General features: G+C 32.8%; 1 pseudogene; it reads right to left on the bottom strand.

Moving 5' to 3' along the window:
- Positions 1-12969: 12969 nt before the first annotated feature.
- LOC149157916 (protein EXORDIUM-like 3) lies at positions 12970-13506 on the bottom strand (annotated as a pseudogene).
- Positions 13507-16501: the final 2995 nt, after the last annotated feature.

The following is a 16501-nucleotide window of genomic DNA, read 5'->3' as shown; positions in this document are numbered from 1 at the left end:
TTATATGTTTTCTTGGTAAAGAAAGAATTTTAGTGCATGCAGTGAAAGAATGATTATTCTATATGTTTTCTTGGTAAGAAAATATGTTAATGCATGCAGTATAAGAATGATTAATTTATATGTTTTCTTGGTAAGAAAATATGTTAATGCATGCAGTAAAAGAATGATTATTTTATATGCCTTTTTTGGTAAAGAAAATATGTTAGTGCATGCAGTAAAAGATTGAATATTTAATATGTTTTCTTGGTAAAGAAAATATGTTAAAGATTGATTATTTTGTATGTTTTCTTGGTAAAGAAAATAGGTAGTTCCTCTTAGAAAGACTACATCTGGGTCTTGTGTGTGAAATGCTTGTCTCTTGTCATTTTCTTGGAATAAAATCCTCGCTAAATATAGCCAAAATATCTTCTTGAGAAAAGAATATGAGGCATATAAATGTCCTGAGGACATAGCGTGAAAAGTGGCCAAGTTTTCTTGAATTAAAATAAGTATTTTTATAAAAGTTTCTTGAAAAAGGATATATGCTAATGGCATTGTGATACTAGCTAATTTCTAAGTTCATGTGAAATAATTATGCATTACATGCTTGATAGAATTAGCTAATGATGCGCTTCTAGGCTCATAGATATTTATTTCTATAGTTTTCTTTTTAGGAAAGTGTGCATACTTCATGTATGAAGATGATGGCTTTTCTGAGAAGATCTCCTGAAACAAAAATAGAGTTTCTTATTATTGAAAGACATATGAATAGTGTTCATATCATACCAAGATTCCATACTTGTTTCATGGAAAGATTATGTGCATTGAAGTAAAAGTAATTGTGTTAGGAAAAGCACATGTTGCATGCACATAAGGGTAGCTATTGTGACTGTGGAAGTATGATTTTGTATGATTTTATGTGTACGTAGAGAAAGTGATTATGTTAACTTTCTTGAAAATAATAATCTCTTGAAAAGTTTGTCTTGTTAGATGAGTTGTGTTGATTTTTTTGTTTTGATGCATAAAGGGTGAGTTAACCTTGTTATTGTATCTTGATAAAGATGGATATCTATTTAATTCCTTGAAAGGGAAGCATGAGGAACCCTCATATAAGAAGATAGAGAAATGAGGTTATAATGACTTCCTTTAAGAAAGAAGTATGTGATTTGTTACATGAAATGATGATAATATTCTAGTGAATATAATATTTGTTGTGTACATTAAGGAATTGCTATTATGATAAGCTAATGTATGCACAAATAATAGTCATTGTGATATAAGAGTTATGTTCTTTGTATGATAGAGAAACTATGTTGAGTTCTCGAAAAATAACTATGTGAAAAGAACATGTGTGCCTAAGCATAGAAACAATATGTGTGCCTAAGCATAGAAACAACATGTTATTACATGTATGAAGATATAACGATTGTGTTATACATGTTAGTAGAACTAATGAGTTAGATCTCTTAGAGAGAATTATTCTTTAGTGTGGATAAACATTCTGGAGGTAAAACAATATTTACTTGAGTATATGTACTAGTTAAATAGTATGTCATGCTGGCTCATGCATATGAGTAGATGTTTAAAGATCTCTTTTAGAGGTTGATTATTGATTGATTAATATGGTATCTAATCTTGTTGCCAAAGCTTGTTGATGACAACATTGATAGGAAACGATGGCTGTTGGTGCCATAGAAAACTGATGTTTAACATTGTGGCAGGAAAAGGATTAATGGACCATGCAGATAAGTACGAGTTGCAGGAATCATACATTGCTAGAACAATCATGCCACAAGGAATGTTGCATGTGGCGGTATGTAAGTAAAATATTACATGGAAATTGTATTAGCTTTTATCTAGTTATGTGAATTCTTAATGGTAATTCATTGTAATAATTTCATAACAATGGTTAAGGGATGGAACCCCTTATAAGCCATTGAGTGAGGGGTGAAATCCCTCCCGAGCATTTAATAATAAGATTAAACGTTTGCTGGTTTTCACCCTATGGGGTTTCCAGGGTATATCGATGTCTAATGGTGTGATTTCCTTTTGTGTCAGTTGGATGATGTTGAATCCTTGATGATGATGTTTTCTTTATTTGATGTGATAATCATAATGTCCTAGTAGGTGATTACTTAATATGCTTAAGGAAAATCATAAAATGGACGAAAGGTTCATGAGACAGTTTATGTTATTACACTACCACAGTGGTGGTTAATGGTTATGCAACTTACTGTAATCTATTGCAATTTACCTGATGTACTAATGAACATTATATCTAATGGTTAATGAGGAATTGTGGAGTTGTGAATTCGATAATTACTTGTGGGTAATTTGTATAAAAAAATTCTAACTCCCTGCTTTTACATGCGAGGTTACTGGGGTATGTGACAGATAGATATGAAAGCATTGTGAATCCCAGACCCCTCTCTCATTCCTCTCTGACTTTAAGAATTTCCAGGCGACCGCAAGCCCTCAAGGGAGCCTCGGCCCTTTCTTTGTCCCAGACAACTAGTATTAATGAAAGCGAAAGCAAATTTCATGACCCAGGAGCTAAGAGCCACCCCTAACCCTCAATGGATCCCCTTTTTCCCCAACAAGCTACCATATAATGCAGAAATTAAATATCAAACATCAACAAACATTCAAAACCGCCACCATTTGTTGCCAGACCAGCCTCCATTCTTACAACATTGACTCCATATCAAGATTAAGTTAGGCTTGACTTACATACTAGTTTCCTTTTGAGGCGTTGATGGTGTTTTCCTGGTGGTGGAGAAAATCCCTCCTCCCACAGGCAAGGTCCTTCCCCCAGCTTCCAGTCTCATCTTCTGCTGCCAGTTTCCACCTCCAACCTTGCATGCATGCTCTGTCTTCCCTCACCACTTTTTTTCCTTGTTTAAAATCCGACCTTCCCTTTTGCTTTCTGAAGGCGATCGACACCTATTGCATTTCTCTATCAGTTCCTCTTGCTACGCGCGTGTGGGGTCCTTGGGTGGGCTACCCACTAGCCATGGCCACTTGTCCCTCACGCATTACCATGATCCATCGTTGGATCTCCTTTCCCATCACACCCCAATCGGGGGAACAAGTTTCCAAATTTATTACAATGTATATACATATATAACACATGAGGAATTGTAAAGGCAAAAACAACAAAGGAAATGAAATTATCATTGAATCATACATTGGCATTATATGAACATGAAAAATGAAAAATGACCTCATTGAATATGAAGAAAAAGATATGGATCCGAAAATAAAATATGTCAATGTGAAGAAAAATGGTCTATATCATTGTATCCATCCATAAATAAAATATGTTAATGTGAAGAAAAAAAATCTATATCATTGAATCTACTTTATGTTTATCTTCTGTTTTTCAAAATTATCATTAAACCACACATTTGTAATTATTATTGATAACAAGTTTCCAATTTTATTACAATTTATATACATAACATATACTAATTGTAAAGGCAATAAAAATAAAACTAAAAATAAATGGTCATTAAATCATAATTAAAATTATTACAATATTTACATACATAACTCAAAATTAATTAAAAAATAAATAAATACATTATTATAAAAATAATATTTAAACCTATCATTAAAAATAGACATTAAATTTGATCAATAATATCTACACACAAAAACATATAAAAATTTAAAAAAATTGATGTTTTTATTATTAGAAAAAAAAAACACATAAATATTTTTTATTAAATAATACTTAAAATTGTGCATATATCAACACTTTGGTAGGATTCTTTGAAAATGAGCTATATAATAAGTTTGATTTTGTGGACAGGTACCCTACATTATGTTAATTTTGTGAATAGCTACCCTGTATTAGGTCAGAGGTAATACGAATAAAGATAATTTTTCATTAATGAATGAATTATTCGTTAGGAAATGTAGCCATTATTTTATGGTTTTTATAATATTTTCATGGTTTATAATATTTTTTTGTATGAGTTGATAGAAAAAATGATTAAATAAGGCGTTGTAAAAGGCCAAAAAAAATTATATATTTTTGTTTTTCTAGAAAAGCAGAATCAGAAAAACATTTCATTTTAGAATACGAGGCTTTCAAAGATAATAGGGAAAATTATGCAGATATGCTGGCAGCTAACTCTTAGGATAATCTATTTAGCCAGGGGTTTGAGGAGACTCCGAGAACATTTATTTTGAAGCTTCACAGAAAAAGGACCAAATACATCAACTAAATGACGAAGCAATCTATCCTATAAACTATTTTTAACTTCATAGATGTTAAAATAATTTCTTTCTTTCTTTTTTATTTTTCTTGAAATTAAATTGTCATGAAAAAAACTAACCCTTTCAAACATACAAAGTTAAATATATTTTATATCCTCACCCATTGAATTAAAAGCATCAGACTTGTTCAAACCCAGGAGGCAGCAAGCGGTTAGACAAATTATATATCAGAGTATATGTGGTTGTTGGTAGTCATTGTCGTGACGCTATGAAACTTGACTTTATTTATTTATTTATTTAAATAAATAAATAAATTCCCTTTTTAAAACCAACCATTTTACCTAATTTAACTTATTTCCATAAGAAAAATAATAATAATTATAATTATAATAATAACATTAAATTAATAAATAAGGATTTGACCTGGGTCTTAAGGTCAAAATTAGTTGTTAGTCAATTTAGTCGCTGGAGACTCTACTCAGACTATTTATCATGCTAAGCTCGATCTGTTTCTTCAACTTGTCCTGACGATGAACCACACTAGTTGGTTCGAAACGCGTCGACAAATGGTATTCCATGTGATTTTCGCCAAAAAATCTCTCATAAACTTGATATGGATCACATAAGCCTGAACTCTGTAAGAAAATTATGTTATTTGGAATTATTTTTAGTAGTAAAAAAAAATAGACTTTTATTTTTATTAGATGATTTTAGATTTTAGACTATTTAAGTTTTAAATTATTAACCAATTTTTTTAAATGAAAAACAAACTCTTAAGTAAACAAAAAAAACAATTTTAAAACATGAGTATACCATTTATTATTTAATATAAAATATTAAAATTTTATCAAATTAATTTTTTTAAATAATTTATAAAGTTTTATTTTTATAAAATTTAACGATAATATAAAAATAAAAAAGTGGGAAAAGTTTTTTTAAATATATGAAATAAAATTTCCTTGTAAGGTCGACTCGTTATCCATCTTATATATGATATAGAATGTACTCTTAAAATTAATACAAGTTATGAATTTATATAAATATTTACTATTTATAAAATTATGAATTCCTAGATATTAGGAAATATTATTTTTATTAGAGGTATTGATAATATAGAAAGTTTGAATTTATATATATGATGATGATGATGATGGTTAACGTCCGCTGAGACCAAATAATGATCTATCGGACCTAAAAAGACAAATTATTTATTTTGATTTAAGATTTTATTCCTATGCTCAAAAAGCTTGGAGAGAAGCCTCCCGAGTTCACTATAATTTGGACATTGTAAAAGGCTAGGAAGGTCAGTATTGTAACAAAGGTTGTGAAATTGAGATCTAATGTGGTTGTATGCAGGGCACTCTAAGAGGAAGTGATTTTCGTCCTCGATGTTCCTATTCTCACAAATATGGCAGATCCTTTCTATCCATGGCGTTTTAGGAACTGCCCAACGGCCAATTTCACTATGGAGCTCATGAGAATTCGTTCTAATCTTTGCTATATTAATTTTCTTCTTTGAGCTAGTTAAAATAGAGAGATACTTTTGATCTTCAAGGATGGGGTTGATGACCCTCTTATAATAACTTAATTTTCTTTTAGACGCTAAATCTTTCTCACACCACAATTTTTCTTTGAACTTAGAAGTGACAATATCTTTAATGTTATTTATGTTTTGCAAAGCATCATTCTCATTGATCTCCCAATAGTTTAACCAGGCCCTTGTGTCCTTATGCCATCCTCGGTTAAGCCTTAGGTGGTTTTGGCTGGAATTTAAAGCTAGTTTAGGAAGTCTATGATTGTCTATGTTATTGAGCTTGTGCTTGTACACCAGAAACCTGAGCATAGCTAGGCTCTCAATTGGATTATATATATATAATCCAATTTCCAAGTTTGACGTATTAGACCATTTAATATAGAATAGACCCTTCATTGGATATATATCATGAATTCATGTAAATATTGAGGATTTATCAAGGATTTATTGAATGATTTATAGAATATTAATTGTATTATATTTATTAATAATATAAAAATTATAAAAAAAAATTAATATATAAAATGGAAGAAGTGGTGAATATTAAGTATTCTAAATTATAAAATAGTATAGATATTATTTAAAAAATATAAATAATTTTGTTAATATAAAAATAGATATTCATATGTTAATTTTTAATATTTAGTTATTTTTATCATTTTCAATAGATTGGTATATTTTTAAAGTGAAGCAAAGAAGTATAAATAATAATATAGAGTATATATATGATAAAGGGTTTTATGCTTAATTTAATAAGGGGTTTTATGCATTGTAAATTGATAAAGTTGTTATTGGTCTATTAATTGTAGTGGATAATAATATTTTAAATGTATTTCATTTTATAGGTATAAAAGAAGATGAGACAAAATTGAAGAAAGCTAAAGATAAAGATTTTTTAAAATGGATGGAGATAAAAACATAGTTAAAAAAGATCGAAGAAAGAGTATTCATCAAGAGAGACAATAAAGACAACTCATAATTATGACTATAAATACATCTAAATTATGAAGTTCAATAAATTTGATGTAATGAAGTTAATAAATTTGATATAATTGACCAATCAATAAAAATTTATGCATAAATCAAACATGAAAACATAAATAGAAGTTATGGATGAGGATTTCATAGTATAAAGGTGAGTCATCATGGAGATATTATGGGGCATGTTGACAGAGATGCCTAAATTGAATATATAATTATCATAGAGTTGGAATTTCAAATTTACATTCGCTGAAAACGAGGCTCTCATTTTGTCAGTGAAATTCGAAGTTACATACGTTCAACTACAAAAGTTGCCAAGTTAATAAATGATGAGATTGCAGTAGGAAATATGGTGGCTCTCACTGTTCCCCTAACTCAGTTTGAAGCTATGTTTTTTCCTTTGTTTTAAATAATATTCCTATAATTTAAGTCTTTGCTATTTTTTTTAATGTCTTGTGTGATCCTAGAATTTCCTGAAATGTCGATTTTTCTCTTCTATTTCCCCTTTGTCATGTTAAATGTCTTAGAGTTGTAGATTGTGTTTTTTTTTTTTTTTTAATCCGTTGTGTTGAAGGGAAAATTAGTCATTATTAAATGTCTTACAGTTGTAGATTGTGCCTTTTTTTTGCAATCTATTGTGTTGAAGGGAAAATTAGTCATTATTAAATGATAGCTTAGGTAATTTTGTGACATGGTAGGTCAAGTTCATATTTCAATTTGCTCAATGTGTTTCATATCTTTGGCATAGTACATGATATTATTCCTTGCCGTGATAAGAGACAAAGTAGGTGATAAAAGATAGAGTAGTTGCAACATTGTTGAATTCTTCTTGTATTGAGTGAAACTTGAGTTCTATCTAGATGATTTTGGGTCTAACATGCTTATAGTACGAAACGAAATTCGTTATTCCAAATGGAATCCATAAATCTTCATCTCTCTATGGTAGTACTACAATTCTGCATTGATACCAATAGAAATCGAACTAGGAATGGTAGTTCATCAGTAAATAAAGACCATATACATCTATTTTCAACAACATATATATAGCTAGATCTCACCTTTGGACAACAACTTTTTCAGGCCCTGATGAGCGCCAGTATTGCAGCAAGGATGTTGCAACTCCTGGGCTACCAGCTTTACTATCAACCAAGGGTTCATACAAACTTGGAGGTGACAGTGTTGTATGCACAAGTAAAAGTGAAGGTCTTGCCTGTTGTCACCGTTCGTCTGGCCAGAGACCCCAGGGGTTCCAAGCCAGACTTCTATAAAGTTAGAAGAAGCTTGATTCTTTGATGAAAGAAGAGAAAATCTACTCTAAGAGAGTTGTTCTACTGCAGTAATGAAGAAAACAACATGTAATGCTAAATCACACCATATCTTAATTAACTATTTAAACAACTATGCTAAGCAGAATTGCTAAATCAACACTAAAAAAATGCTACTATCTAAGCTGCATAAGTAAAGAGCATCAAACCATACTAGTGCGTAAGCAAAAAAATAAACTAAATCTATTTTCACTTTTTTTTATTTTTTAGGAAAAATCAAGTATGCAAATTAATTGTTCTTGTGGATGTGACAGGTGAATGAAAGGTGATGGAGGATGGATAGAAGGTTTATGGAGTGGTTGGATGGTGTGGAATGGTCCTAGGAGGCGTTTTGTGACTTCCTAGAGGTTCCCCATTAATTCGGCCTCAAAACAGGCCGTTTCAGGAAAACCTACAGGGTGTACTAGAAACCTATAAGATGATCCTGTAGGAATTACAAGAAACCTACACGATAGAGACGAGAGCTAATTGTGAGGTGTTGGAGTTGTTGGGAAGCTTGGAAAAGGTGTATGATGAGTGCAATGGGGTGTTAGAAGGTCTAGGAGCACTCAGGAGTGAATATCCAAGATAAGAGATGGCTAGATTCGCTCAATGTACTGAGGGGAATTTCAATGAAAAATGATAAAAAAAACCAGTGAGGGTGAAGGTGGCTGTTGGTGATGAAGTCTAGGTCTCCTCCTGAAGTACTTGCTCTACTTAAAACATGTGTTTCTTACCAGAACTATGCAACAAGATATATTTTCACAAACTAGAAAAGCATGAACCAATTTCCTATATTATGCATGAAGAAAGTTGCTGAAGGGAATGAAAGCATGAGTGAGATCTTACTACAGAAATGGAGATGGAAAAATATGACAATGAAATCTTCCTTGCAACATGAACCAGATACTAAATCAAAGAAAAAAACTCCAAAACTCATGAAAGAACTAGAAATCTATGTTTTTGGGGCTGCTGAAGGGTCCCTTACTCAAGTCATGGTCCCAGAGGGAGGAAGTGAGGCCGAGACACTTGCTGTCAACCTTATGGTGATCCTTTTTCTCCTTGCTAACCTGCGACTTGAAAGAAGGCACAAATGGAAGAAAAGTATCACACAACCAATCTAATCTACACTGTTGTAATGGAAATGCATCTACTAAGCAAATGAACAATTAAACTATGAATCTATACTAGCATACATTTAAAATAAAGAGGAGATTTGGCTGCTAGGGTTGGGCCATAACCCAAGAGCTTCAGCCCTCTGAGTTAACTCAGTGTTGGCTCAAAACAAAACTCATTCTGATTACCAAAACAATGGATTGTAACATCAAAAACCGTCACAAGTCTTGCAACTCGAAAATAAAGTAGAGTTTTACAATCAAAAATCCGAATCCTATTGAGGTCCTAGGCCTCTCTACTTATACATCTGAAGTCTCCAACGACTTCCTTAAAATTAGGGAGGCTCGGCTCCCAAACTCGAGATAAACTGGTGCTTTGTCTTTCACTTGGTCGGCTGCCTTCTAATCCTCATGATTTGGTTGTTTGCAGCCTAAGCTGATGGCGGAATATTCGAATGGAGAGGTAGTAAATGAGGAGGATTTACCTCCTATAATCCCTCTCCCTTGTCCCATTCCAGTTTTGACCATGGTCTTTTCCAAAATTCCTTGCTTTTATGCTTTGATTCTGCATTAAATGCACATTAGACCACAAAGCAAAATATCCAACTCTAACTCATCTCATAAACAAAATATAATCAAAAGTATGCAATAAGTTATGAGAATAGTTGGTTTGACTAAGCTAGGAAGTGAATTAAGGCCCATATAATTACCCAATGATGAGGATCATTAGGCCCACCCACACGCTACTTCATGAAGCGCATTTTATTACCATTTGATTACCGCAACACAGATTGCTTCTTCTTCCGCTGGAACCAGACCCTTTGACCATCAATGCAGCAGTCGAGTTCCACTCGAGATTGAACTTTGTAGCCTTATAAGGAAGTTGAGTCAAAACCTTTGGCTTGTAAATGCTTGATTTGCTTGAAATCGAAAATATTTTTCTGAAATCAGTCCCATGAAGCAGCTTGTACAACCAAAGAAGGATATGGTTGAGTATGATCAACCTATTTTCAAACTGGAAGATTGAGCCACTTTCTTCCCCCTAGCTTTTCCAGGAAATTATTTGAGATAAACACCATACCTCAAAAAAAAACTGTAATATGACAAGAGATAATATACAAGCTAGTTTCTCTGTATTCAAGCACAAGCATGAATTTAATTTTCTACCGTATCACTTTATTCTTCAATGTTTTTCACTTTACTAAGTTGTTTCTACTTTGAACAATATTTTTGTATGTTGTCAACATTTTTTACATGAGTAAATAACTTTGAACTCTATCCCTGAAAGCAATGAATAGCAGTCACTACAGAATGTCAACTCATTTTCATTTTCAAGTGGATACTTAATAAGTGTGACCCCACTAGGTTTTTGAAGACACGATGGAGTTTCCATAATTTGGCAGAAATGAATAAAAGGTTATGGGCCCAATTTGATTATATCAATATATTGGATAAGACCTTATATATCCACTCAATGCTCGTATCGAATGAATTAACAAGATGAAAGCTTTCTATTCTAGCATTTCTGATAGTTGTGACTTGCCAGTCTAACATTGGAATGGACACAATAATTGCATAACAGTTTCTGATTATGTCGTTGCAAGCATGACAAATCTTCACTATTTTGATCATTTTCTAAGGTTCCATGGTAATAATGAGAACTACAATGGCAAACATCTTGCCAATGTAGCATTGTATATATTTTTATTGTCCTGCATATTATTTGATATAATGTTTGTTTTAGGCAAATACCTAGCTTATTTCATCTATATTTGTGTGCAAGGAAGAAATATATTAAAATAATGAGCTTCTCATTTGAAATGAAATGAAAATCGGAGCTGGCACCTCTTCCAACTTATTAAGTGAATGGTTCGTTTAAAACCCATTCTGATTTGAAATGAAAATCATAGTTAGCACCTCTTCCAACTTATTATGTAAATGTATTTTTTAGAACCCATAGATGAGTAAAAACATGGATTGATAATTAATTTGTATTTTAGACCATGAAGATGAAAGCAGTCTAACTAATATTGTAACTATTATTGTAGAATACGGTGATGAGAAAAGAAATGAAAGCCATTAGCTTCTAATTTAAAATAACATTTGGTGTTGGTACATCTTCCAGCTTGAGGAGAGACTACTATTATGTGGATGGTTTGTTGATAATCTTCCAATATCTAGCGCACCTCCTCACCTCCTCATAGAGAGGGTAGAGAGAGTTGGAGCTAGCCTCCTCACAGAGAGGGTAGTTGGAGTTGGTTTCTTCTAGCTGAAAGAGAAGGTATTATGTGAATGTTTTGTTTAAAATTTTCCAACTTAAAGAGGGTATTAAGTGAATGGTTAGTTTGGAATCAAGTTGATGGCGGATGGCATCATAGATAGGCACAAGGTAAAACCGGAGACAAATGTATATTCTCAAGTTGCAGGTGTTGATTATTTAGATTTTTACTTGGATTGCTAACACATTGCAAACATATTGCAACAGTAAATAGTAAAGACAACACAAAATCAAAAATAGAGTCAAAACAAGTGTTTCTGAGCATTAGCTTTTTCAAATCAATTGTTTCTGAGAATTAGCTAGGCTAGAGCAAAAAACAAGTGTTTCTGAGCATTAGCTTTTGCAAATCAAATGCTTCTAAAAATTAGCTTTTGCATAAATGATAGACATGGAGGTGGATATGAAGGTGGTCTTTCAAAGAATTCAAGCCTATGAATTTGAAGGTAAAATGGAGCCAAAAAAATAAAAAAAGACTTTTAGACTTTAGTTTTGTAATCTAAAGAACCTAGTAGTAAATGTTCTTACACAATTTTTGCATGACATTAACTGATATAGAACACACTCCATTGATACAAAACCTACTCTATGTTGTTGCTTCATGTTTATGTAAAACCTACTCTACATTGCTACTTCATGTTTATGTAACATGCATTTACTAATGCAACGTGTTTCAGTCATTCATGTAATATTATTAAACAAGCATTTCATTTAACATTATTACACATAAATTTCATGGACTTGGAAAGCCTTTAGTGCTATAATCTGGAATTTTGGGTGCTCTAGGAAACTAGAAGAGAACAGACTTCGTTGCCTCTCAGATATTTCAGAATCAGAAAAATAATCAGAAAATCAAATGGAGATCTTAAGGATTCAATCCATTTAGCCATTTAGATCTTATATGTCAAACATCTATCCACTATATCTACTAAAAATTTATGCAGATGTTGAGGGGCTTAAAACACCATTCAAAACAACAAATTCCATTTCTAAATTTTACAAGATGTATCCAAGTGAGTCTTGACCAGTGAAAAAGACGCAACATTGACATCATTCTAGAAACCTAGTCACCATAAATGGAAATTCTAGTAAACTTTGATGTGCATATAGAATTACTCCTCTACTTAATCAAAATAGATCTTAAAAATTCAACAGACATGAATGCTCTCTGCTCGAGATTTCTTTGAATAGTCTAAATAGATAAAGTTGTGTAGAAAAATGCTCTCTATTCAAGATTTCTCTGAATAGTCTAAATAGATAAAGATGTATAGACACATGCAAGCACATAGAGTGAGATGACCATTAAAAGAAGAACAATCACTACATACTATCCAGAAATAAAAATGGGATTAGAGCCTCCACTGTTCTAGAACACTTTTTCACATTATTGGGTACAATAATCCTAAGGCATATTGAGGTCTATACCAATAAAGAAGCCATGAATAAGTTATCTAGATCCAACCCACAAATAGAATTTGTGATATTAAGGCTTGAGAACAACCCCAGAGTCTAACCGTAACACTAGCAAACCCATTTTCCACTAACAAGAGTGCACCTTCAGTTATCCAATGCATTTGGTCCTGAGCAAGCATTCACAATAGGACTCCATATCCATTGCAGTGAATAATTCCTCCTAATTCCATTCCCATTGTAATTAGCCCCAAATTTGTGTGTCAGGACTTGTCCATTGTAAGATCCACCACCTCGAGTCCCATAAAGACCTTCACAGAGATCTGCAATCTTAGTAGGAGAAGTAGGATCCTCATCAACATACCATGCATTGATAAGGGGTTTTGACGAAAGCTCAACCAATTCATGGGAAATCACACTTATCATCCCATCGATACCAACATCCCCATTAGGTGCCTTGAGTGCCTTCATTCCAGTCATGTAACTTGGCACTGCAAAAGGATAGGCACAGACTTCTGGGCGCTATTTTTCAGAATTCCCAACCCATGCATAAGGCAGTGTGTATCCTACAATGGATGGGAATGTAAAATAATTAAATCCATAGATTTCTCTGCAGAAGTCTTGGACAACAACATCACTAGAAGTGAGGAGGAGGTAAGGACCATTATTGGGATCAATGGGAAATTATCGACATTAATATATCTTCCGATTTCATCACTAATTTATGCATATGTAGGATTGTTGCATAAAATCTAGTTACAACCTCTTGAGTTACATACCTTCTCTTGGTTGGTATTATTAACCTTACCTTACTGGCCTTATTAGCGAGGGTAAGATTAGTAGAATGATGATGTAGGTAACTACAATCGACAGGATAGAATAGTAACCAATTCTGTCACTAGGAGCTATTCCATTGCCATCATGCCTGGATTGACTTCGCCCTTATTTAGGAAATGATTAATCGAGGTGTATATTTGTTTTCCTTCCTTTAGTGCTTCAAATAAGAATATTTGTCCCACCATAAGATCTCATTGGGCGGCCTTATTTTTGCAAAGGATTAACCTAAAAATATGACCTTACTGGAATGTAGTATTCACTCCAGACAACTTGCCTACCTTCCCAAACAGTGTTCGATGGTGAGTTTTCCTCTTTTGACCAAATGGATATCTACAGACAGACAGTCACTCTGAGATATAGAAAACAAGAAACGCACCCAACCATGAAATTTTGGTGTACAACACTAGGAGTAGAAGGCGTGGAAAGGAAAAGTGGAAGGGAGGGCAATGTTTGGGGGAGATAGAAGAGATTGTGAGCTCACCATTTTGAGATCGACAATCTACCAACCTAGATTGGGCATAAATGATCGCTTTCAATTTTGGGCATCATGATTATGGGCATAAATGATCGTCTTCAGTTTGGGGCATGGTGATGGCGTGACCTAAAGCTCTCTTCAATGTTGTAGAAACAAGTATAGTAAGTATGGCTGAGGATGGTGTGTAAGTATTGTAAGTATTGCAACAGGTGGAGGATCGTCTTCAGTTTGGGGCATGGTGATGGTGTGACCTAACACTCTCTTCAATGTTGCAGAAACAAGTATGGCAAGTATGTCATAGGATGGTGTGTAAGTATTGAAACAGGTGGAGGATAGTGTGTAAATATTGAATAGGTATGGCACGGGGGATGGCCTGTGGAGGATAGCATGTAAGTATTGAAACATGTATGGCGCGGAGGATGGCCTGTGAGTACAGAATAATGAATGCATTTCAATGTTGCAGAAGGAGGATGGCGTGTAAGCATTGAGACAAGTATGGCACTTAGGATGGCATGTGAGTATAGAACAATGAATGCATTTCAACTGAACAATGAATGCATTTTAATGTTGGAGAGAACATGGGCAGAACGAAGACAATTTGGACAGATGGAAAATTTCTCTTAGTTGGAGGGAGGAACACATGCAAAAATTAATTAGTTAGAAGGGTAAAATCTAAGCATTCTGATTGGCTGGGTGAACAATGTTTTCCCACCCAAAGCCAGCAAAGGAAACAACTATCGGCGTGATTTAAAAAATTGGTGTTGTTATGAGTGGTAATGTGATATTTATATTTTTATTTAAAAAAAAATTGCAGAACCTGAGAGTGAGTAAGAATACACTTCTAAGTATTTCAAAATATTTTAATATTTATGCATCTATATGCAGTTTTATTATGTGGTGTGTTGTAGTTTTATTGTCTAAGTGTAATGTGAAAAATCAAATAAGAACTAATTATTGAACATATTTACATATTTTCAAATTGGTGGTTCTTGATGCATATGGTAACATAAGAACATATCACTAATTTGATTGCATATAATATGTTATAAGTTGGTGGCATTGTATGAAGCCATGAACATCATCTTATACGTTAATTTGATTATATGTTTAGGAGGTCACCTTGTATAATTGACTTCTGAAAACATTGAGTACTCAAATAGGCTTCCTAGATAACTAAGGAATATAATGAAAGACCATGTGTTCAATAGATGGAGGTATGTCCATAGGATGGTTCAGTATCAAGACTAACTCGCCGTGCTCTGAGAGGTCGAGAAGCGTCAATTCTGTAAAGTACGTCAAAGATGGTTTGAAGTGGTTATGTCTTAAATGGATCAAGTAACAACTCAAAGATGTGGTAGTGAAGAAAGAACGATGTTTGTGAGACTTCAAAGTGGATGTAAGTGTTGGTGAAGACCAGTGATACAAAAATTGATATTATTGTTGTAATATGTGTTTTTAGTGTTTTCCATGTAAGCATTAAGGGAGGGTGTTAGAAGTAATGCTTCCATGTTATGTGTAGTTGTGATTATGAGTCACAAGGAGTAAGTCTAGATGTTGTGGTTTCCTATGTATAAGTTGTAGTCGTGATCTAGATTTGTCAAAGTCAGTGATCGATATACTATATATGTAACTTCTATGAGATAAATAAAACATGATGTGTTTTTGGTTGTGTTAGTGATCTATATACTATATATGTAACTTCGGTGAGATGAATAAAACATAATGTGTGTTTGGTTGTGTTTTTAATCATTCTCTACTCTTTCTCAATTTTTTTAACACAGTCTATATGCAGGCCAATTGAGGAAATGGATAAGATGTTTTGGAATACATCTTATAGATGTTTTATTAATTGTAAAAATGGTTAGTTTAATTTCAAAATTTAGAAACTTAAATAGGTGTATATGTTAATTATTTATATTAAAATAGATATAATGGTTAAAATATGTGGATAGGGCATTTTTCAAGTGTGTTTTCGAGCATGGAATTTATTGGAAGCTTCATAATCATGGTGTAATAAATTAATATGTTGTTGGCGATTGCTTTACCGATTTGTTCTTGGATTCTTATTTAACATACTTGTCAATCAAGCATTAAACACGATATTTTTAACACATGTTATTTAAATTTAGGCAAATGTTCACTTTCTTTTGAAAAACTACCCACTTATCAAGATATAGTGACAGGCTTATTTGAAACACGCCATTTAATTTTTACCTCCAACATGGTTTATGTACAATAACTTGTGTAGTTATATATAATTGTATACATGATATTGCTAAAAAAATAAAAAGAAATGAAAATGTACTCAACATAAAATTATAAAAGGTTAGCTACTCTTTTACTTTTAGAAAACACTGCAGGGATATA

The sequence above is a fragment of the Pinus tabuliformis genome, chromosome 5_2 (assembly GCF_031772625.1).
Source record: "Pinus tabuliformis cultivar Carrire ecotype Pingquan chromosome 5_2, CPIR1, whole genome shotgun sequence".
Taxonomy (NCBI): domain Eukaryota; kingdom Viridiplantae; phylum Streptophyta; class Pinopsida; order Pinales; family Pinaceae; genus Pinus; species Pinus tabuliformis.
Note: the sequence above shows the minus strand (reverse complement) of the source record. Positions and strands in the feature narration are given on the sequence as shown.